This window comes from Trachemys scripta, chromosome 5 (assembly GCF_013100865.1).
Source record: "Trachemys scripta elegans isolate TJP31775 chromosome 5, CAS_Tse_1.0, whole genome shotgun sequence".
NCBI lineage: Eukaryota > Metazoa > Chordata > Testudines > Emydidae > Trachemys > Trachemys scripta.
This window is the reverse complement of record NC_048302.1, coordinates 76,703,777-76,726,947: the sequence shown is the minus strand read 5'-3', so window position 1 is coordinate 76,726,947 and position 23,171 is coordinate 76,703,777. Positions and strand designations below refer to the sequence as shown.

The following is a 23,171-nucleotide window of genomic DNA, read 5'->3' as shown; positions in this document are numbered from 1 at the left end:
TCCCTCCATCCAGTGAATGTCTCCCCATTAACTACCATCTTCCTCTCCCATTGGTGATCTGATGGATCTGCAACCAGCCAGACATAGCATGACATGTAGGTTCAGCATGATCATCATATGCAGTCGACAGACTGGCTGGGTGACTCTTGAGACTCAGTCATATAGTTAACTCTGGGAGATTGGGGAGCAGCTGGTCTTTCCAGCAGTGCATTGGGACTCAGTAGGTGACATGGACATTCCTGGGTAAAACGACACCAATGGCCACTTTCCTCCACCTGTCCCAGGGCTTCTCGGAGGTGATTTCTTTCCCCTTGGGTGCGGTTAGTCCCCATTCCTGACCTCTAGCTTAGTCCCCATTCCTGACCTTCATCCCTATTATGTTTTTTATCAAACTCAGGACGACTATCCACATACTGGTCTGACAAATTCCCAGCTATATACAATATCTAGGACTTTTGTCTGTTAGCCATTATTTCAGGATGAGATGGCAAAGTTTATAGAACTGTTCTATTAATTTGTAGGCTTCATTAACCACTAATTTACATAAGCACTAATCTGAATTGAACGCTCAGTGTTAGTCATGTCCCTTTTTTTTTTTTTTTAAACTTTCCCAAACCTTCTTCTATATGTTTCGGGGTCAGTTTAAGCTTTTGCAACAAAGCTTGTTTATATCGTTCACAATCTTTATAGTTCCCCATGTTCATAAGGGTGGAAATGTCCAAAGCCTTTGTCCCAAATAGTAGTGGAGCTAAATACCATACCATGTCCTTCTGCCCAACCCAATTCAATTCACACCCATTTTAAAAGAATTTAGAAACTCATACATGTCATTCCCCTCCCTAAAGTGATGAAATAATTTGGAGTCTCTTCCACCCAGCTGGGTGGTACCCGGTACCGGCTCCATTTACTGGACCACAGATCCAGTCTTGCAGTCTCTCCATCTTGAGCTGATTATGCCACTCCTTGCCTTTCTCCTCCTTGTGCTGGCACTCCTTCTCTTCTTTCTTGTACTGACACTGTTGCTTCTGGTTTGCAAGCTACTGGATTTCCAGATGCACTTGATCCCTCTCCAGCTGCAGCTTCTCCTGTTGAAGCCGTTGAGCTGTCCACATCTCCTGTTGCAGTGCTGTACAGGTCTGGATGGAACATGGCTGCTGCTTGTCAGCCTCTTCCCTGTTTTTCTCCAGGGAGTTGGTTCCAAGATTTTCCTCGCCCATTGGAGCCTCTGCTAGTGGGCTGGAAGTTCCCTGAGGACCAGGACCATTAGTCCTCTTTTAGTCAGACAGCAAATATACTACCTGTGTTTTGAGCTGCCTTTCTCTGCATAGCTCCATCAGCCAATTTTTCTTCAGAAGTTCATAATTCATTTTCCTTGGTGTCTCTTTTTTGCGATTCCTTTCCTGAAAAGACTATAGAGACTCTTCTCTGCTTTTTCTTTCTAGCATACTTGCTTTCATGGCTGTTGACACTTATGCAATTCACACTGTTACAGTTCCCACATAAGCTGCCACCATATAGGTCACAGTCAAGGTAACTGCACCTGAGCCCTCCCCTCATCCCCCCCAGCAAGGGCACCTACTCTAGGTTTCTTGCTCCCCAGTTATTGCCTCTCATGGGTAGTGGTAGTGTAACACTGACAGACTCCTGTCATCGGTGGGTCAGATTGAACCTGGGACCTCTAAATCTTAGTCTGTGAGCCTCGGCTGCATGAACTAAAAGTCATATGCCTCTTAGCCAAGACTGTAGCAGATTCATCACTCTCTAGATGGTCTAGGTGCCACTAGAGGGTGACAGAGTGCCACACCAAACAGGCATGGATTACAGTAGCTCTCTGGAGATGTTACAGCGTGAGTGCATTTGTCTAACCACTTTTCCTAGTTTCAGGAGGGCTGTAGTTCTCTTCCCCCATGGAACCACACATAGTCCCTCAATAGTACATGGACACTTGCCTTTTTAAAATAATGAACTCTTAAAATACTTGAACTTAATTCAATAAGATTTAATTATATTCAATAATAATCCAACAGAAGCTTTGTATGAAAGTGTGTGGTTTATTGGGGGGGGGGGGGGAAATCAGAGTCATTCGAGCTTGCGAACAATGTACTTTTTAAGGTTGCTGATCATGTTCTATTTCAAGTTTGAATCATCGGGATGGGTGACGTGGGGCAAGTCACATAGTATTTTTCTCTACAGCCAGTAGTCCTACTTCCTGTTCTAACATACCAAACAACCTAGATAAACCAATGTCTTGCCCATAAGCAAATGGATTTGTTTGAAGATGTATTTCTTTTCAAAACCAAGGCCAACAAACATAGACCAATGGATTGCAACATAAAAAAATTATTAGCCCACTGTGAACTGAATTTTGTTCACAGAATTCTAGTTTTAACACCATTTACTTTCCCCAGAAAGCTAGTGTGACCCAATCCTGTAGGTTCTTAGTATGAAACTTCATCTTTATGCTCAATGAAAGATTTCTTCTTATCTTAGAGTCACTAACACCAGTTTGTGTTAGTGCTATTTCATTTGATCTAAAATTGTGTAATATCATATCTGTTTTGATGGGTCAAGCAAAAAAACATAAATATATCCTGATGGAGTAGATGCCTCAGAGGACTAATAATGGAATATAAAGACTTTCACCTTTAGGTCACTAATCTAGCTCAGACCTGTAGTGATTACTGTTTGGCTATCTGTGTGAAAGAAATTGGTGGCCTTTTTCAAGTTCCTAGTAGGTGTCCAAATCACAAAACCACCACCAGATGTGGCATTAATTAGCATCATATTTGGCAATCGCATCAGCAGAGCCAAGAACCAAATGGTCATGGAACCATAACTATGTTCCCACTACCTGAAATACTAACTCCAAAATGGGGTTGAAACATCTTAACTGGGTGGCTTGAGGAAGCTTGTCCTACAGCTGCCTATACCTGGCTCTATCTGTGCTGTGGATAAAATTACTTCATTACTTGCAAAAAGTGTGGTGGCAAGCATTCATGGGTAAGTTTGGGTTTGTTTTTTTCATTAACGGACTAGCTAACAGGAACCCAGTTTGGCTTTACACGCTCAGACACAATATACATACAAGCAATGTTTTCATTTCAATACACTTTTGTTGCCAACTTAAAAAAAAAAAAGAACACAGTGATCATGCTAAACACAAGGACTGAATATTCCCTCTATATTCTTCTCTGAAGAGAACAAACTTAAAAGGCCTTTTATCTTAGATAAAAAGAGTTACAGTACCTATGGCAGATGGTATCACTTGTTCATGTCTAATTTTAGCCCACAACTCTACCACACAGTTGAAGAAAAGGGCACAGAATCTGATATTGTCACTGAGGTGAGGGGTGTGGAGACAGATAAAGTGAGAGTACTGCCTCTGGCTCAACTACTAAGCCTATAGAGGATAACTCACATTTAGTTTCTATGAAACAATTGTGAGATCATCTGAAAATATCTGATTACTAGCTAGCTAACTAGCCAGCTATATCTTGGCTGCTGCAGCTGATCCATCTGCAGAACACACTACATGCCAATTTTTGAATTATCATGGGCCGGGAGGGGGATCCATTAGTTAAAGATGACACAGCACATATTCTCACTGCTCTCTTTTTATCACTTTGCCTCATAATTTAATGGGATATTTTTTCCTTGCTTCTTCAGTCTTTGGCAATGGTTCTGGATGCCAATGAAGCAGAACTTAATCCAACACCATGTAGTCATTGTGGAATAATTTCTTTGCAAGCTGAACACCTGGCCCACACCTTTGGGATACCTTCTAGCTTAGGTTGTTCAGTTACCTGTGGGAATTTTGATGACATTTGCAGATAGCCAAGCAAGAAATATTTCTGGTCTTTTTCCATGTCTTGTATTATCAACAAAATAACATAGTTAATACTCCCAAACTTTTGGATTCTGCTATTTCTATTTTAAATAACCCCAAAGAATCTACTAGACAAGGATATCAATATGAATCTTTGGATATGAATCATAATAGGAGATTTTCACATCAGGTATTTGATTTCATCTCTGAACTCTGAAGTTTCTGTGGTGTGAGTGGCAGCAGGAAATGGCTTTCAAACCCTTCCTAGCAGATGGAATAAAATCTGTCAGGTTATTAAATTACCACATTACTATTTTTAGTTTCTATTTCCAAATCATTTTTATTCTTTCTTCTTCTGTCATATGACATGTCATTGTTAATCAAATCTCAAAAACATTTCTATTTTGGAAACAAAGCGGGCATGCCTGGCACTTTATTACCCTTTGACCTGAAATATTTTCTCTACTAAACTATTTTATTTGTCCAGCAAAGTTAGGGACTATTTGCATAATTTCTTAATATGTTTCATGTGTTTCAGAGTTCCAGAAGTGGGTAAGAGGACAAAGAGACAAACAGTAGATAGGTATGCAGGGAGCTTTAGACATTAAAAGTTTAGAGATAAGTTTAGAGATCTGAAATGTGTTTCTCTACTGTGAGATTGCTCATTAAATGAGCTCTTCTATTATGATAACTGTAGCTATATATCAATATGGAAGAAAATGTAACACAATGTTAACTGTAGTAGTAAATGGTACAATGTTGAAAGGAAACCAATGAGCTGATATTTTAGTACGTCAGCAGGGGATAGCAGTCATCACTAACCTTACTCAATGGCACCCACATTTTACTCAATCAAGGGCTGCATTGGCATCTTGTCAGCAGCCTGAGGATCACACCTAATTTGCATAAAAATGGAGTAGACTGTAGCCATCCTCAGCTTTAACACTGAAGTAGAATTCACAAAAACTGCAGGCCCCAACAAGAAATGCTACAGCTTGATCTTAATGGTATTGTATGAGGGGACCCATAGCCTCCAAGGGTCACACCCTCATATTAAAGACAAAAAATTCCTTAGTCCACATTTGGCCTTCCTGATCTATCAGGAACATTAACATTAAGGTAGTCACATGGGTAAAGCTAAAAATGAAAATTCACCCATCAATGGGGTTGCCAGGTGTCCGGATTTCGACCGGACCACCCAGTCAAAGAGACCTTGGCGGCTCCGGTCAGCACTGCTGACCATGCTGTTAAAAGTCCGGTCGGCAGCACAGTGGGGCTAAGGGAGGCTCCCTACCTGGCTCCGTGCGACTCCCCGGAAGCAGCGACATGTCCCTCAGCTCCTAGGCACAGGGGTGGCTGGGGGGCTCTGTGCACTGCCCCCCTCTGAGTGCTGATTCTGCAGCTCCCATTAGCTGAGAACAGCTGCCAATGGGAGCTGCGGGGGTGGTGCCTGCGGGTGGAGGCAGCGCATACCATGCAGAGCCGCCTGGATGCGCCTCCGCCTCAGAGCTGATGGACATGTCACCGCTTCCAGGGAGCCACCCAAGGTAAGCACTGCCCAGAGCCTACACCTCGCACCCCCTCCCATGCCCCAACCCCCTGCCCCAGCCCTGAGTCCCCTCCTGCACCCAAACTCCCTCCTGGAGCCTGCACCCCACACTGCTCCCGCGGCCCAACCCTCTGCCCCAGCTCAGAACCCCCTCCCACACTCCAAACCCTCGGCCCTGGCCTGGAGCCCCCTCCTGTACCCCAAACCCCTCATACCCAGCCCCACCCTGGAGCCCACACCCCCAGCTCAGAGCTCCTCACCCCCTCCTGCATCCCAACCCTTGCCCCAGCCTGGAGGCCCCTACCATACCCTGAACCTCTCATTTCTGGCCCCATCCCAGAGCTCACACTCCCAGCCAGAACCTCACCCCCTCCCGCACAACCCCCTACGCCAGACCAGTGAAAATGAGCACGTGAGTGAGGGTAGGGGAGAGTGAGCAATGGGGGTGGGGATGGAGTGTGTTGGGGGCGGGGCAAAGGTTTTCAGTTTTGTGCGATTAGAAAGTTGGAAACCCTACCCATCAATGCAGTGTTACAGCACATCATGTTAGAGAAAGTACATTTATTTGCAATCATGCAACTGGTTCTCCCTTATCAATTACTAAGACATATTTTTAGACAGATCAACATATCTTCATTATATGATGTTCCTTCTCCCTCCAAAGAAAGAAATCATATGTACAAACCCTAAATAAGGCATCCAATCCCATAAACCATTCCACCCAGCAAGATAAATTATGAAACAACTTTGGAAAATGAAGAATTGCAATTGGCTGACATGATTTCAAAATGGTGATATACAATGCATATAACAAAACTACCTGCTTGGTATTTGTTACCCACATCAGGTTTCACCATATTATTACCCTAATGAAAGAACAGAAAATATACTAGCTCAAAACTTTTTCAAATTGATTCCCATTGTTTGAAGTTTTACAGACTTTAAGACTCTGTAGCAGATAGAGCCAGTAGGAGCTTTTCCTAAAGTTTAGTTCTCTCTTCATCAACATCAACGCTGCTAGAAAAGACACTGTGAAAAAAAAATGCAGTTTTTTAAAATAACTAAACTTTTTTTGTGATCTGAGATGAATGTTAAGAACTTTACAAATGAGAGGCCTTCAGAAAGGAAGCCAATAGGAAGTAATTGGAACAGGATGCTTCACCAATTTAAAAGGTAAATACATTTTAAAAAATAACAGTAGTAATAAAAAAAAAACTTCCTCCACTAAATCCTAGGCTTCTGACAGACTTCCCCTCTTGATAGGATTACTTACCTGCTTATCATTAGTTAGCTCTGCCCAGTTAAAGACAAGAGCTAACCGAAGCTCAAATCTAAATTTCTCTGAGCTACCTGTCTTTAGCTTCTGTTAGGAAAAGTAGTAACAAAATTGCATCCTACAGGAATGCTCCTTAAAACAGTACCACCACAATAGAATCTAATCATCATCTAAACATAAAGAAAATATTTTAAAAGTTCATCTCTTCTTATGGAACTACTCTTTCAAGAAAAAGTAGTTTGTAGTGAGACAGAAATGCACTTATAGTAAAAATGATAATTTTGAAATATTTTTAGTATTTTTTTAAAGGAAAAAAACATTTTATAATTGCAATAAAATATTGCAGTGCTTAAATTACAGAGTAGTAATTCATGCCTACTGCACTCAACAGCACTCGGCCTTTGGCCTCTGCCTAACAATACACTAGAAAAGAATTATTACATTGTATTTCACATCCTGTCATGTTTTATTGCTTAATTAAAGCACAATGCTACTCAACATGACAAGCAATTGGACTATTACCATAATAGATTATAAACCAACCCAACATATTTTACCTTTACAACCTATTCTTCCTTTTTATACCCACATTACATATTGTCTGAACAAAGCCAGAGCTGCTGCTTACTTCTTTTGTCTGTAAAGTGTGAAGTGTGCATAGCAGAAAAGTAAATAGGAACATGGCTCCTCCCAGTTGGGGGTGAGGGCCCAGGTATGGACACATGAATCTTGGAGATGAGTGTGTGGTTGTGGAGTTGGTGTGAATGGAAGAGCTTTGACTTCCTCGACCATGGGATGCTGTTTAAGGAAGGAGGACTGCTGGGAAGAGATGGGATCCACCTGACCAAGAAGGGGAAGAACATCTCCTTGCCAATCTAGTGAGAAGGGCTTGAAACTAGGTTCAAAGGGGTGACAGAAGCCCACGGATATGTATTAAAAATGGTGACCTAAAGAGAGGGCTAGAAGTTGGGGGGCAAACAGAAAATTATAATAGAAGCAACAAGAGTGAAACATCTGCTCAATATCTTAGTTGTGTATTCACAAATGCAAATGGGTAGTATGGAGAATAAACAGGAAGAACTGGAAGTATTAGCACATAAGCTACATTTCAACTTAATTGAGATCACTGAGAGTTGGTAGGATAAATCTCATGACTGGAATATAGATATAGTGGGGCACAGCTTGTTCAGGAAGGACAGCCAGGAAAAAAAGGGAGGAGTGATTGCATTATACATGAAGAATGTATGCAGTTTTTCAGAGGTCCAGAAGTAGGTTGAAGGCAGATCTGCTGAAAGTCTCTGGATGAAGACAAAAGGGGGAAAAATTCAGGGGCAACTTTATGGTAGGTGTCTATGATAGACCATCATATCAAGAGGAGAAGATAGATGAGGCATTTCTAGAACAAATAATAATAGAAGTAATCAAAACACAAGACTTGGTAGTAATGGGAGACTGACTACCCAGACATCTGTTGGAAAACTAATGAAGCAAAACACAATGAGTTCTTGGAATATGCTGGGGACAATTTCTTTTTTCAGAAGGTGGAAGAAGTAACAAGTGGGGCAGCCATTTTAGACTTATCAGGGAGGATTGGGAGCAAATCTGAAGGCTGACAGCAATTTGGTTGAAAATCCTCCTGAAATGATAGATTTCATGATTCTAAAGAAAGGAAGGAGTGAGAGCAGCAGGATAAACTCAGATAACTGGTAGGTAACGTCCCATGGGAAGGAAATGGAAGGGAAAAAGGAATTCAGAAGAGCTGGCAGTTTCTCAAAGCAACAATAATAAAGGCACAATAGCAAACTATCCAGATGCAAAGGAGAGATAGGAAGAATAGTAAAAGGCCAATATGACTCCAACAGGAGCTCTTTGATGACCTGAAAATCAAAAAGGGATCCTACAAAAAGTGGAAACCTGGTCAGTTTGCTAAGGATGAGTACAAAAGAATATCATAAACATGTAGGGACAAAATCAGAAAGGCTAAGGCACAAAATGAGTTACACCTAGCAAGGGACATAACAGGCAATAAGAAGACATTCATTAAATACATTACGAGCAAGACAGACGTGAAAGAAACATGGAGGTCTACTGCTTTGTGGGGAAGGAGAGCTAATAATGGATAATTTGAAAAAAGCTGAGGTGTTCAATGTGTATTTTGCTTCAGTCTTCTCTAAAAAAAAAAAGTTAATGGAGACCAGATACTCAACACAATTAATATTAACAAAAAAAGGGAAGAAAGGGTTTGCAAGCACTTTGGAAGACAGGATTAGAATTCAAAACAACCTTGACAAATTGGAGAATTGGTCTGAAATCAGCAAGATGAAATTCAATAAAAACAAGTGCTAAATATTACATGTAGGAAACAAAAATTTAATGTACAACTACAAAATAGGGAATAACTGGCTAGATGGGAAGACTGCTGATAAAGATCTGGGGGCTACAATGGATCACAAATTGAATATGAGCCAACAATGTGATGCAGCTGCAAAAAAGTCTATTATCCCAGGTTGTATTAAGAGGAGTGTCATATGTAAGACATGGGAAGTAATTGTCCCACACTAGTTGTCACTGATGAGGCCTCTGCTGGAGTACTGTGTCTGGTTGTGAGCAACACACTTTACAAAAGATGTGGACAAATTGGAGAGAGTCAAGAGAGGAGCAGCAAAAATGATAAAAGGTGTAGAAAACTTGATCCGTGAAGAAAGGTTAAAAGAAACAGGCATATTTCATCTTGAAACAAAGAAGACTGTGGGGGACCCGATAGTCTTCAAATAAGTTAACGGTTGTTATAAAAAGGATAGTGATCAATCGTTCTCCATGTCCAATAGCAGTAGGACAAGAAAGTAATCTGTAGCAAGGGACATTTAGGTTAGATATTACGAACAACTATAAAAATAGGTAAGCACTGGAATACACTTCAAAGGGAGGTTGTATCACTTAAGGTTTTTAAGAACAAGTTGGGAAAACACCTATCAGGGATCATGAGTCCAGGGGACCAGACTTGATGATCTCTCAAGATCCCTTTGAGCTCTACATTTCTATGATTTTTATGATATATTAATAACATGTCCTGTTAAAAAATGGTCTTCATTTTGCACCATTTGCATCTGCATTTAATTATAGACACAAATGCTCACATTTAGACCTCTGCCCACCTGCAAATGTGGTATACTACTTAGACATCTAAATGATAGCATTTGTGCTTCTAATTAAATAGGAGTATAAAACTGCATCAACAACAATGAAGTTTGTATTAAGGCCCCCTTAAATTTTTGGTCCTAAGAATTCTGAGTAAAGATTTAATTGTATTGAAATAAGGAAGTTAGTTATTCTATGCAAAACACAAACTAATTATTAAAACATATCTCGCATGAAGAATTTTTAATGCTTAATGAGAAAGCATATCATTCTTTCTCTGTCTGTGATTTCTCATACTGATCCTGGTAATACTAAAGAAGCTGACTGATTATTACTGGCCAAACCATTTGGATTATTAGTAAACATACACTGGCTGAAATCCTAGCCCCGTTGAAGTCAATGACAAAATTCTTTTTGACTTCAGTAGAGCCAGGATTTCACCCACCTGGTATAATACAAAAAAGTTCACTTAAAGGAGATGGATAGGTCTTAAATTAAGTTATAGCATAATCTAACTAATTAATGAATTACTATTTCCCCAATGCCTAAAAACTGCTAGGTGCTAGACAAACATATAGGAAAAAATGGGCCTTCCCTTTAGGAGATCACAGTCCAGAAATTTACATAAGACTTAGAAATACTAAGTTTCCCCAACAACTGAATGTCTAAAAGAAGATACCCATTAAAGGCATTATTAGACAAAAAACTTTATTAATACTGAAACTGCATTCATAGTTCTCGACAGATGTACCATAGCAAACTTTCAGGTTCATGAAACATCAAGGTGCAATTTAATGAGGTTCAACTGTACTACATATGCCTGCAAGGTGACTAGGATGTCCCTGCAATAGTAACTGCTGTACCTGTAAAATTACTCTGATGTGACTATGATATAACTGAAACAGCTGCAGTCTTTGATCATGTGTTGGCAGTGTATGTACAGATGTGGAGAATGTAATAAGGGCAGATTTTATTAGCTTGAATGGTATTCTGTTATGTTAATGGTTCCAGTCTAGGCTCATAATGTTATGCTGATTGTACTTTATTATTGTAACTGTTCAGAATGAAATATCTGATATTAATGCTTTAATTGCTTATCATAAGCAAGGGAAGTAAAATTGTCCTTAACTGGGATGACACTCAATATTTTTTGAAAGTTGATGTTACAGCCAAAATACTGATGTTGAATTAATATAAAACACATTTTAACTACAGAAGAACATCTGAGTTTGAAGCAGGGTTAGCTGCCAACATTATGAACATATGCTTAATTTTCCCACTAATAAATATTTCCACAGATACCGAGTCTAATGAAGCACATAGTGAGCTATTGCCATTTGATGATTATAAATACACAAACTCTCAAAAAATGTGAGCACAGAGTTAGATCATTTCACATGATAAAGTGGTATTATATTGTAATGTCCCAGGAATCCTCTTAATATACACCTCTACCTCAATATAATGCGACCTGATATAACACGAATTCGGATATAACGTGGTAAAGCAGCGCTCCGGGGGGGCGGGCTGCACACTCCGGCAGATCAAAGCAAGTTCGATATAACGCGGTTTCACCTATAACGTGGTAAGATTTTTTGGTTCCCGAGGACAACGTTATATTGGGGTAGAGGTGTATTAATATTTTAAATAATTTGGTACGATGAGTAACCAAATGCTCTCTATGGTCATCTGAGGTGCACATTTCTTGTTAATTACATCAAACAGTTTAAAACTGCAAATTTCTTTCCATTTATTCTTTGTATTCATAAAACTTCATGCTCCTCACAACGTCCACTTAATTATTGGGAACCTTATGCAGCTCCCAGCCTGAAACCCATACTACTTCTAGCTAGGGGGAGATTAATGCACGATCCGTGGATCCATGCCCTGGGCGTGGGGCCATAGAAACACACAGTTTTTATTCAATGATCAGTGCCCACCAAAAAGAAGGTTAAGAGAGATCTGGGTGCAGAAGGTAACATTGGCAAGGCAGGGAGCTTGTATTGCCACGAGTCCTTTGATTTGTTATGGGGAGCCCATATAGGTTTGCTGTTGGGGGAGGGATAGGGATGCCAACTTTCGAATTACAGAAAACTAAACATCCTTGCCCCCCTTCCCTACCCCTTCTCTGAAACCCCGCTCCTGCTCACTCCATCCCCCCTCCCTCCCTCTGCCCCACCCTCACTCACTCACTTTCACCACTCTGGGGTAGGGGGTTGTGGTGCAGGAGGGGGTGAGGGCTGGGGATGCGGGCTCTGTGGTGGGGTCAGGGATGAGGAGTTTAGAACCCAGAAGAGGGCTCCAGGCTGGAGGGTGGGGCAGAGGGGTTCGGAGTGTGGGAGGGGGCTCTGTGCGTCTCCTGGGAAGCGGCCAGCATGTCCCTCTGGCTCCCAGGCAGAGGAGTGGCCAGGGGGCTCCAGACGCTGCCCCCACCCACAGGTGCTGCCCCCGCAGCTCCCATTGCTCATGGTTCCCAGCCAATAGGAGCTGCGGAGCCAGTGCAGCATGTGGAGTCCCTTGGCCACCTCTCCCCCTAGGAGCCAGAGGGACATGCTAGCTGCTTTCCGCACAGAGCTGGACATGGAACCTGCCTGCCCTGCTGTTGCCAACCGGACTTTTAGCGGCCCAGACAGGATCCCTTTTTGACCAGGTGTTCTGGTAGAAAACTGGACGCCTGGCAACCTTAGGGAGGAGAGGTGTTTTATATTTGATTGGATCCATCTAGGCGTAATCAATAAAGTGTTTATGTAAGATCTTCAGATAGTCTGCATACTTCTCAATTCAGGGTTTGCTTGTCAGATTTAAGATTCTTCTGATTTCAGAGTAATGCTTCACTTTTGTTGTCTCCCTCAGGAAATCATCAGTACATTTCAATAAATATTTAGGTTCCACGCCCCCCCCCTTCTATTTATATATGATTGTAACAGCGCCTGTTAACTTTCAAAACCCTTCACGGTGTTCAGCACCCTCAGGACTCCCAATAACTATCTCAACGTCCTCTGGCACTATTTGGGGAGGCAGAGCACCGCCCGACTCCATTCCTTTGACCCTGAAACCAGACAGTTTCATCATCTTTTGCTCCCTCTGAGTACCCAAGTTAGTACCTGCTCCCAACATTTGTTCAGATGCCCATTTCAAGCTGTCAAATGAGCATATTTTATTGGCACCTGTACAAAGTAACACCGGTAAAAATATGAAACTAACATGCCCATATGAATGCTATGGAAAGCCTGGCTACACTAGTAATTATAACTTTGATACACAATATTGCAGGGTGTTTAACTTTGTCCAAGGACTCATGCCATAGAGAAGACCAAAGTACATTAAACTCATTCCATGCAGAACTGCATTTTTAATTAAGATGTGTGGTCCTGGAGGAACACAATGAGGGATGCATACTAACTATAATTCCCCATTGAAATTCTCACTGATTTCCAAGGTAGCTTTGCAATGATATTGAAGATGAAAGTGATCTTCAGATATGAATAAGTCTTAACTTAGCATAGTTAACTGTTACATTCAGGATAATGTACATCTGCAGTACAGAAATGATGCAGAACACTTTTAGGACTTCCACCAGTTCTTCCCTTTATTCATCTTTCCTTTCATCCTCCTTTTCCCATTTCTTTTCTACTCTCCATCTTTCTTTGTCTGTGTGCTCTTCTCTTCACTTTGAATTTTGGTTCCACCTGTGATCTCCCCAAGCTGCAGAGCTGACTAGAATTTTTCTTGGGGAGAGGGTGGAGAACTTGAATTCTAATATACTCCTCGCAGCAATTTATGATTTCTCCATCTCTCTCCAACCAAACAATCTTGCACAGGAATCTTAGGCCTCTCCATGCCCTCCCCCTGTCTAGAGGAAAAGGAGAGGTTGCAGAAGTTGATGCCCCCTTCCAGCACCTGCCCTACTCTTCCTATACCGAACCTCTCAGTAATCCCCTGGACAAAAATGTGAATAGTCATGGATACTATGATGGTCCCCAGTATGCCAGCCTCTTCATGGGCCATTTCCATGAAGAATTTCTGGACAAATGCACCATGAAACTAATGATATACCTGCAAAACATCAATATTTTTACCCTTTGTATAGATGACCTAAACTCCCTCATGAAGTTGTGGTGGAAATCTAACAACCACCATCACTCTCTCTAGAATTCTCCCACACCAACATCAATTTCCTGGACATCATGATCAAGTTCAATAATGGAACTCTACAAAAACATATAAGAAACCCACACTAACCTTTATAGATCCATAACCACCCCAAACCCACCAAGAAATCCATTATCTACAGCAGCATTCAGATACAACAGAATATGCTCAGGGTATGGACCTTACTTAACACACTTATACCATCTTTATCAAACAAGGACACTCCACCAGAGAAGTAGATCACATCACAGAACAGGTCACTCAAATACCCCAAAAGAACCTACTTCAATAGAAGGGAAAAAACTCTATGACTGCACAACCTTACTTGTCACCCATCACCCCACTCTGGAACCCATATAGGATATCATTAAACAACTACAGCCCTACAGTACTTGATGAAGACCACATCCTAAAATAAATCTTTTCTTGAACTCCCTCATCTGGCCTTCAGATGACCTCCCCAACCTCATCAAGCTCATCATCAGGAATAAGCTCCTCAAAGCCCAGGACATAGCAATTCAGAGCAGCACCAGCTCCTGCCATAACAAAAGATGCAGAACTTGCAGACATATCTCCACTACTACAATGATCAATACCTCCCACAACAAATCTTTCATCATCCAGCGGTCCTACACACGCCTATCCAACATATGGTGTATCTCATCCAGCGCACTAACTGTCCCAATAGCAACTATGTGGGTGAAACAAGACAAACACAATGCTCTCATATACTCTTACACAGTAAAAATGAAAAAAAGACAAAAACACCGTATCATAAAACAATCACTCCATATCTGACCTATCAATCCTCAGCATCAAAGGAAATCTGCACAACACCTTCAAAAGTTGAGCCTGAGAACTTAAATTCCTAACTCTGCGAGGAAACAAAAATCATGGACTGAACAGAGACACTGGATTTACAACTCATTACAACAATCTGTTACCCTTATTTGTCCTATGACAGTAGAGGTGTTAACTGTCCACTTCACTTTGAATGGTCTCTTGTGGCATGTGTTAATTTCTTATCTGTTCCACCTTGAATTTAGCTGTGACACTCTGAGCACCTTTCCCAGACATGAAAAAGAGCTCTATGTAACCTTGAAAGCTTGTCTCTTTCACTCACAGAATTTGGTCCAATAAAAGATATTACCTCACCCACCTTGTCTCTCTAATATCCTGGGATCAACACAGCTACAACAACATTAAAATGGAAACGCTTTTTAAATGGGTGTTTCTATTAAAATGATCATTAGTGAAGGAGTCAATGTTGCCATTTAGGCTTCATCAATATTGGGATGAATATTATGCCTCACACTGTTCTAGGAATTTCAGCCTCTCTCTGTATAGATTTGGTAAGATAGCATTGCCTCGATTCACCATTTAGAAGGTTATCTTCATAAATATCCACAGAGCTTACACTGTTTTTTTAATTAAATTTTAAATTATGAAATATCTTAACCTGCCATAAGGGTCTTGTAAATACAACAGGCAGACCAGATCCAGCCCATTGGCTCTAGTGTTCAACATCTTAGAACTATCTAGTTTCTAGCAATTTGACCATGGTGCGGAATCTCTGTGAAGCATCTCTTCCCTAGCAAGAGTGTATATATACCCAAAGATCCTTCTCTTTATAACCTGCTTGTCAGTTGAAGCACAAGTGTCAAAAGTCTCCATTAGCAGCTGGAGTTAAGTAATTGCCTTGTCAATACACAGGTAGTCTTCAGTTTTTCTTTCACAAATGCATTCACTTTTCATTTAAACACAAACAATTGCATCTCTTCCTGATCCAGATGTAACACAATCTTAGGCAATCGATAATCACAGGTTTCAGTTAATCTTTTTCAATTTGGAAAGTTTTTGAGGAAGTGTTACTGTTCTATGTTTGAAACACGGCACACACAGTCATTAAATATTCTTTTGGCTTCTTTAACAATCCTAAAATAATACCTTTGAGGCACGTCTAAACATTTTACAAGCCCTAAATGGACACATACCCATAATTAGAAACCAAAAGGGCCACAGGTAAAAGTAATAAATTACTGGACAATTTCTTACTTATGTAAATTTGATCTTCTTACAAGGACTCAAGATTTTCACTGACATCTTTAACATAAGGCACTAAGGAACAGATTTTATGAGTGAAATGAAAATTAAAAACAAGGAAAAAACAATAGCTCATTTTAAAATGGGCTGAAGTTATCCAGACAATTTAAACAAACTAGACAAAAGTCAGTTTCCCAGATCAAACAGATTAAAAAGTGAGTTGTTACTTGAGCCATGCCTACAGTTTTATGTAGGCTTTTTTTTTTTTTGGGGGGGGGGGGGGGGGATTCAGTTTTCCTCCTTGATTGCTTCCAGCACCTTCCACACTCCATTTGCAATTTCTCTCCTCTGCCAAATATCTCTGTGATATATCCCAGTTCTCCCTGGTTTCTCTGAATCCACCCTGCGCTCACTGGTACCTCTTTCTTTAAATGGACATCAGCTAAAGATGAGCCCACTGGATTTTGTTCAATGACTTCATTTTAACTGGCTTGCACTGTAATATAGTCTTAAATTAATGGCAAGCTGTGATAGAGTATATAAACTCAACACCGAGATAGAAAGGCCCATAAATTTGGGGACGGCGGTTCCACCTGCAGATTGACCATGCTGCACTAAAGTGGCTTCACACAGTCAAAAAGACTAATAAAAAACTTATTTGGTGGAGTTTAGCTCTTCAAGACTTTGATTTTGAGATACAACACATTTCAGGAGCCTCTAACAAAGTGGCTGATGCACTCTCCCGGGAAGGTTTCCCAGAATCAGCCAGGTAAAAATGTCTCTGCATTCTAAGTCAATGTAGTCCTTGAAATGTAAAAAGTACTGTTTAGTTCTTCATGTAATTATTAGTAAAATTAGAGGAGCATGAATCTTATTAACTCTGTTTCCTAAACCTACAGGAAGAAATCCCAGCCAGTGTGGACCCGACCTGAACCAGGCTGGCCAGCACCATCTGTGATTTGGGAGGCATGTGATAATTGAAGGGGGAGGGTAGCCCCTGTTTATGAACACCCAGACAGCCAGTTAGCTGTAAAATTCCTCCTGGTGTCTGTTCTCTGCTTGCTTTATCTGTAAAGGGTTAACAAGCCCACAGGTAAAAGAAAAGGTGTGGGCACCTGACCAAAAGAGCCAACGGAAAGGTTAAGGAGAAGTTCTGGGCCCAAGCGGCCCTGCCCCACTGCACCTGCAGAATCTGTTCCAGCTGGAAGAGGAGTTTAAAAGAGAGACAGACAGCTCAGAAAGAAGGAATAGCAGATAGGGGCTCTTGGGATAGGTCCATGCCCCTATCCTAAGTATGGGCACCGCGGCAATCCTTACTGCAGGAAATGGGTCTGCAAGTGACAGCTACCCTAGGCCTCACAGCAGCAACTACCTTCTCCTTAATGATTAAAGAACCCTTCGTTCTATCTTTTCTTGGATTGTTTGTGAGACTGTAACAATGCCCTAGACAAGGAATGTAAGTGGTAGGAAGCAGCCAAGGTGGCAGTCTCAGAGCATTCCTGGGTGCTTGATATCATAGCCACTTCTAGGACCCTGGGTCAGAACCCAGTAGAGGGAGAGCCCAGGGGGATATAGACAATGTAAGTCCTGAAGTAAAGGTATGAGGTCTTCAAGGGCCTGGAATTGGGCAGGGGAATATTGTACTTCTCTGCTTTGTTGGACTCTGTTACTCCAGAAAGGGATGGATTTCAGTGGTGACCTGGCTGGAAGGCCAAGTTTCTATCTACTAAAAAAGAGATTGCCATCACACCATAGTGACCAGCAGTACGAGATGCTAGAGACCAGTAAGAGTTGTGACCTAGGAACTAACTCTTAGGGGGTACCACTGATAAGCCCAGCCCTGTCACACAAGTATAATTCAGAAACATAACCAAAAAGTCCCTACATTTCAGTTCCTATAAATAAATGAGTGAGTGTATACCTAAATATCATAAAATCACTACATCAGACTGTTGGTGAAAACTTAAGAGAGGACCTTCTACAGACAGAACAGACAGTTCATTCTTACAAACTGTACATCACTTTAATATTATTGTAAAATATGCAGACAAGCACTTCAAACAGTAATGCAAAATTCACAGTATTGAGAACATGTCTAAGTCTTACTCCATTGACAAGAAGTTGCAGTTACTGAGTAAAAGTAATAAATAATATACTTACCATAAAAAATAGAGCCTTAAAATACCTTTAGATTTGTTTGAAAATGCAATTAATATATATTGTACATCAGGATTTCTGCAGGATCTTTTGAGCCAAAGACTTAGTGCACTAAGAATTAGCTAAATATCTGAATGATAAAATCTGGCTTTGATTCCAAACAACTCCTGTTTAGGGAATGTTTGTGTGTTGCTAGGCAACACAATTTGGGATCAATAAATGTTGCCAAGTTATTTTTGCATATAATAATTTACTTGTAAGATTTTGCTGCTTGTAAATTGTGAAGTTTGTGGTTATTAACATTTAAATAGCTATATTAAAAATGCTGATTTTTATAATAAAAAGCAAAAGCTACATCTTAAAACTGAAGGGAAGAACTGCCTCCCATGATAATAAATGTTCAGTAATTTGAAAAGTTTTTCCCCCTTGGGAAAACATACAACATAGTGAAATAACATTTTATGCTGGTCTGCTCACCTACCTTCTCTGATGAGTTGGCTGTGGAAAGACTGTATTGATGCAAAGCTCAATTAGTGTAATTTATGTATCCTTGAATGTCAATCATCACTGTTGAGAGGTGGGACTTTCAGGCTCTCTGTGCATTAATTAAGAGCTCATCTCAGCAGAGTAATCTTTCTACCTAAGGACCAAAAAGTAAGTTTTAATTAGATTCTAAAGGACAGCACGTCATATACAAAGTAAATGTAGTTCTTTAGCTAGTATGTAAAAAAGGATAGTAAGAGGACATTGTTGTTAATAATGTAAAAGGCACCAATCCCTTGTTCACATTTAACTTCATAGATACAGAAGTATTTTCAATGTACACATTGAATTCTGCCTAAAAGACTGTGAAGACAACTGAAGTTTGACTAGATTGTTTGGATGCCAACATTATTATTTGACCCCTGTCTAATTATTGATGCTGAGCTGATGTTGATCGAGTGCATCTACAGTACTGAAGTTAGACCATATTTCTCTCTGATGGCCAGCTTTTTGTTCCAGGCTACCTTGTGACTGAATATACAATGGGCAAAACAATGCAAGCTCAGCAAAAGTGAGCGAATGGACTTGCACACTGCATCACTTTCATAGCCTGAGTGATGGAGTATGCATGCAGTTGTTGGCTGGACCTTAAAATTCGGAGAGGTTAAAAAACTATCTGGGTTCACTGGTGTCAGCTGCTTGAGAGATGCCTCTCTCATGGAATGGCTTGTGTGAGGACTATCAAATATGCTGCTTAGGACTCACTTGGGAAATAGTATATAAATAATATATTACATCATTTATAAATGAAGGGAGGGAAAACAAATTTAAAAAGCTGGTCTGGAAAATAAACATGTCAGCTAATAGCTTGTGCATAGGAAAAGGGGGAAAAATTAAGAGAAAAATAAGTTTACACTTGAGAGAACAAGAACAAACTAGTTTGTCAAAGACTGAAATAAGGAATATAATGAAAGAGTAAAAAACAAAAACAAAGAAAACAAAAAGAAAGGCTGGTGTAGGAAGGCTTGGAAAGAACAAATAAAATGCCAAACTCCAAAATGAAATTTAGAACAGAGGAAAAACCCAGAAAATAGGATTTTAGTGTTCTGAAAGGTTACAGGCAGCTGCGAACAGAAGCTAAAATAAACTATGTACGCATTACATGACATAATTAATAATAATTATAAAGGAGGATCTTGCATAGAGAAATAGTACAATAGAAAGATGCGTCAGAATGTGGGGAAAGATTTACTAGCTGTCCCAAGAAAAACAAATGTGAGTTCTGGTGTTCTTCATTGCTGTTATATTTCATGGGCTTTTACAAAAGGAATATGTTTGGGAAACACAGCCATCGTATATGCTATAAATTTACCACCTAACTAGTGTACCTGACAGGTACTGAATAACAGTAGCAAAGCTGACAAAACAAACTGTAGATATTACAGGTACCATGTGTAAACTGTTTTCCTCTAAACAATAATGTATGATGAAACCATTACTACTGTATAAGAGCAGTTGTTCTGTGAAATAAAATAGGAAAAATTTTAGCCAATAATTTATGTTAATGTTGTTCATAAAAATACTTTATAATCCTCTCCCAGTTCTCTCTCACGTATATTCCCAGCCATTTATGTGGTGTTTATTATACAATAGGAATAAGAAGCACTCCCCAGGTATAGGATGGCAGTGTGACTCATTTAGATTTAAGAACCCCATAAGTAGATGGGCTAAAAAAAAAAAAATCATACCCTTACATACCATATGAATACACTGCAATACCCCTTGAGAATATAAGTATTAGAAACTTGCTATATTGTTAGAAATTCAACCTTCATCCTATGAATTAAAAGTATTATGAAAGTCACATAGTACAAATGACTGGTTATATGTCATACCACTCTAAGTATATGCATTTTTTGAGATCTGAAATCTTGTTAGTTTTCCACACAGTTTTCTAAGTTATCCCTCTGGTTTAGAGTATGATAGACTTTAGACAAGGACATGTTTAATATTCACTAACACTTGGGGCATATATTTTTATATGGAAAGGCCAAAGAGATGCCTATGGTTTGTTATTTTTACTCTCTTAATTGAAGCAAAATATTGAGTCTTGTTATCTGCGGCCTCCTACTAGTCATATTTAGCACATTCCTTGTGTGTCCCTTGATTAAAGTGATGGCGGAGATAGCCAACACACTAAACTTCAGAATAAACGGTCATTCTTTGTTCTTTGTTCTTCTGAACAAAGATGAATGTTATAACTGTTTAATTTGCTGGTATTCACAAGGGACAATGTCAAGAACTGAACCACAGGACTTTTAGGTAAGTACAAATTGAATGTTAGCAGCATGGTGCCTGCTCATTCCCTCTGCCTCCTCACTCCCTTCCTTCATGTTTCCTTAGTTTGTTCTCATCTGAACCCACACTGGTGGTATGCTGCTTTGGAAGCCAGCTATAAAACAAGGCTGACTCGAACAATAAAATCTGGATGATCTACTGAACTGTGACTGAGATTTGTGACCTGCCTTCAGGTGAATCAAATTCAGCCACAAAAACTTCTGACATGCAGCTATCACAAGAGCTTCACAGTTGTACTAAATATTCTAAATGAAATGTGCTGAGAACCACTGGATATCATGTGCTATCATAAAATAATTATCAAAGATGGATGAACTTATCTAGCTATACCCAGGCACATGAAAAACAAAAATATCTACTTTCCTGATTTGTTTCTTTTTTAAAAAAATGGTGTGTGATACAGCAAATGTACTAATTGTTATAGCTAATTAAAAACAACAGGAAGACCCAAATTTTCAAAAGTGGCTACTAATTCTTTTTTGGACACCTACTGTTTGATTTTTCCAAAGTGCTGAGTAGTTGAAGTCAATGACAATTGCTTAGCTTCACAGAAAATCAGACTGTCATAAGTTGGCTGACTCCTTTAAATTAAACAGGTTCAGCTCCCCTGTGCTAGAACGGGTGCTCCCAGTTTGGCCATTTAAGAGGGTGGGGCTATGAAGAGCCAAACTGTCAATAAGGAAGGGAGAGCAGGAAATTTCCTAGGAGATGTTGCCAGAGTCCTCGGGGGGAGGGAATCTGGGGGGTGGTGTGTGTGTGAAAGCCTTGTGAGGTGCTGCTCAGCCAAAAGAGCAAGGAAGAATCCTGAAACAGAAGGGACTAAGAGAGGCAAAAGGGGAAATCACTTGGGAGCTGTAGCCCAGTGTGGGCTGAGGAACTGTTTTTTGTTTGTTTGTTTGTTTGTTTGCCTATGTTTAGAAAATAAAATTGTGCATAGAAAGAGACATTGGGTGTAGCAGGGTCCTCTGTGGGCTGGGGAATAGCCAGCAACTTACACTACCCCTGAAAGACTAAAGATGGAAACCCAGAGTTAGTGGACACTTTAGAGAATGTGGTTCTATCTCAAGGAGAAATAATAAGTTTAAAATACAATTTTAAAAAACAGAACAGTTGTAGTTAACGACCTTATTCCCTAAACTGAATCTAAGAATGACTGTGTGTCTGCTTGTAAAGAAATTGAAAAGTTCATGGCTATATTAGTCACAATACACCTTAGAGAAGAGAAAACTTACCATATAAAATCATCTAAGTTTGTGAACTGTTATGACAAAAATAATATACCGTAATATCAATCCTCTGTTGAAAGTCAGCAGATGCTGGTGCCTTACAGGTCTGCTTTCCGTTGGAGGAGAAATTAGTAACATGGAGTTTGGGTATATTTTTAGTGCAACTTGTTTGTTTTACACAACATACACAATTCCTTGAACAGAGGTGGTCAAAACACAGGCAATTCCTTCTTTCAGGGAGCACAGCCAAAATGTTGATGTCTGGTTCATGTGTTTTTCTTATTAAGGAATGGAGAGTTTATATGTAACTACTAAATTATTTGTATTTATACATTACATAATGCATCATTGAGAACCTACCGTAAGCTTCACCTAGCCACACTCTGTACTGCCACCTCCAGTCCAAGACCCACCTTCCAAAATGGAAGATGACCTCCGGCCTCTGCAGCAATACTCTACATCCTTATAGAACAATGATAGCTATGTCACAAAAATCCCAGGAAGCAACTCTGCCTCCAGAATTGATTCTAGAGAGATTAAGGGCAAAGGTAAACTCCCTTTGTGGTAACCACAGCTCCCCCCAGTAAAAGCTGTATTATAAAATCATAATAAGTTTCTTCAAAGAGTGAACAGTGCTTGTGCACTACAGCTATGTCTATATTATGACCTAGGGGTGTGCTAGAGCTAAGCACAGCCTAGCCATCTAAAGTACAAACCCACCTGAACCCCATGAGTATGTATTTGTGGAAGCTAGCCCATGCTACCTCGGCTATATTTCTATTTTTAGCATGCTACTTCAGATGAGAGTGAGAGCTAGTTTGTGTATGGGAGCTGGGAATCACTCATAGTGTAGACATAGCCTAAGAAACACCTTGTAAGACTATGTGTAGTGGCACCATCTGGTGACTCCTGCCATAACAATAGTATACATGTGTATCTAAGCTTATAGATAAATATTGCATT

The 23,171-nt window shown here is 40.1% G+C and overlaps 1 protein-coding gene across 1 annotated transcript in view; it reads right to left on the bottom strand.

Moving 5' to 3' along the window:
- Positions 1-23,171, bottom strand: part of TENM3 (teneurin transmembrane protein 3) — a 1,277,620-nt gene that overhangs the window by 964,440 nt on the left and 290,009 nt on the right. Inside the window, exon 3 of the mRNA XM_034771464.1 lies at positions 18,623-18,781. The gene's annotated coding sequence lies outside the window, so the exon portion shown is untranslated. The remainder of the gene's footprint in view (positions 1-18,622; positions 18,782-23,171) is intronic.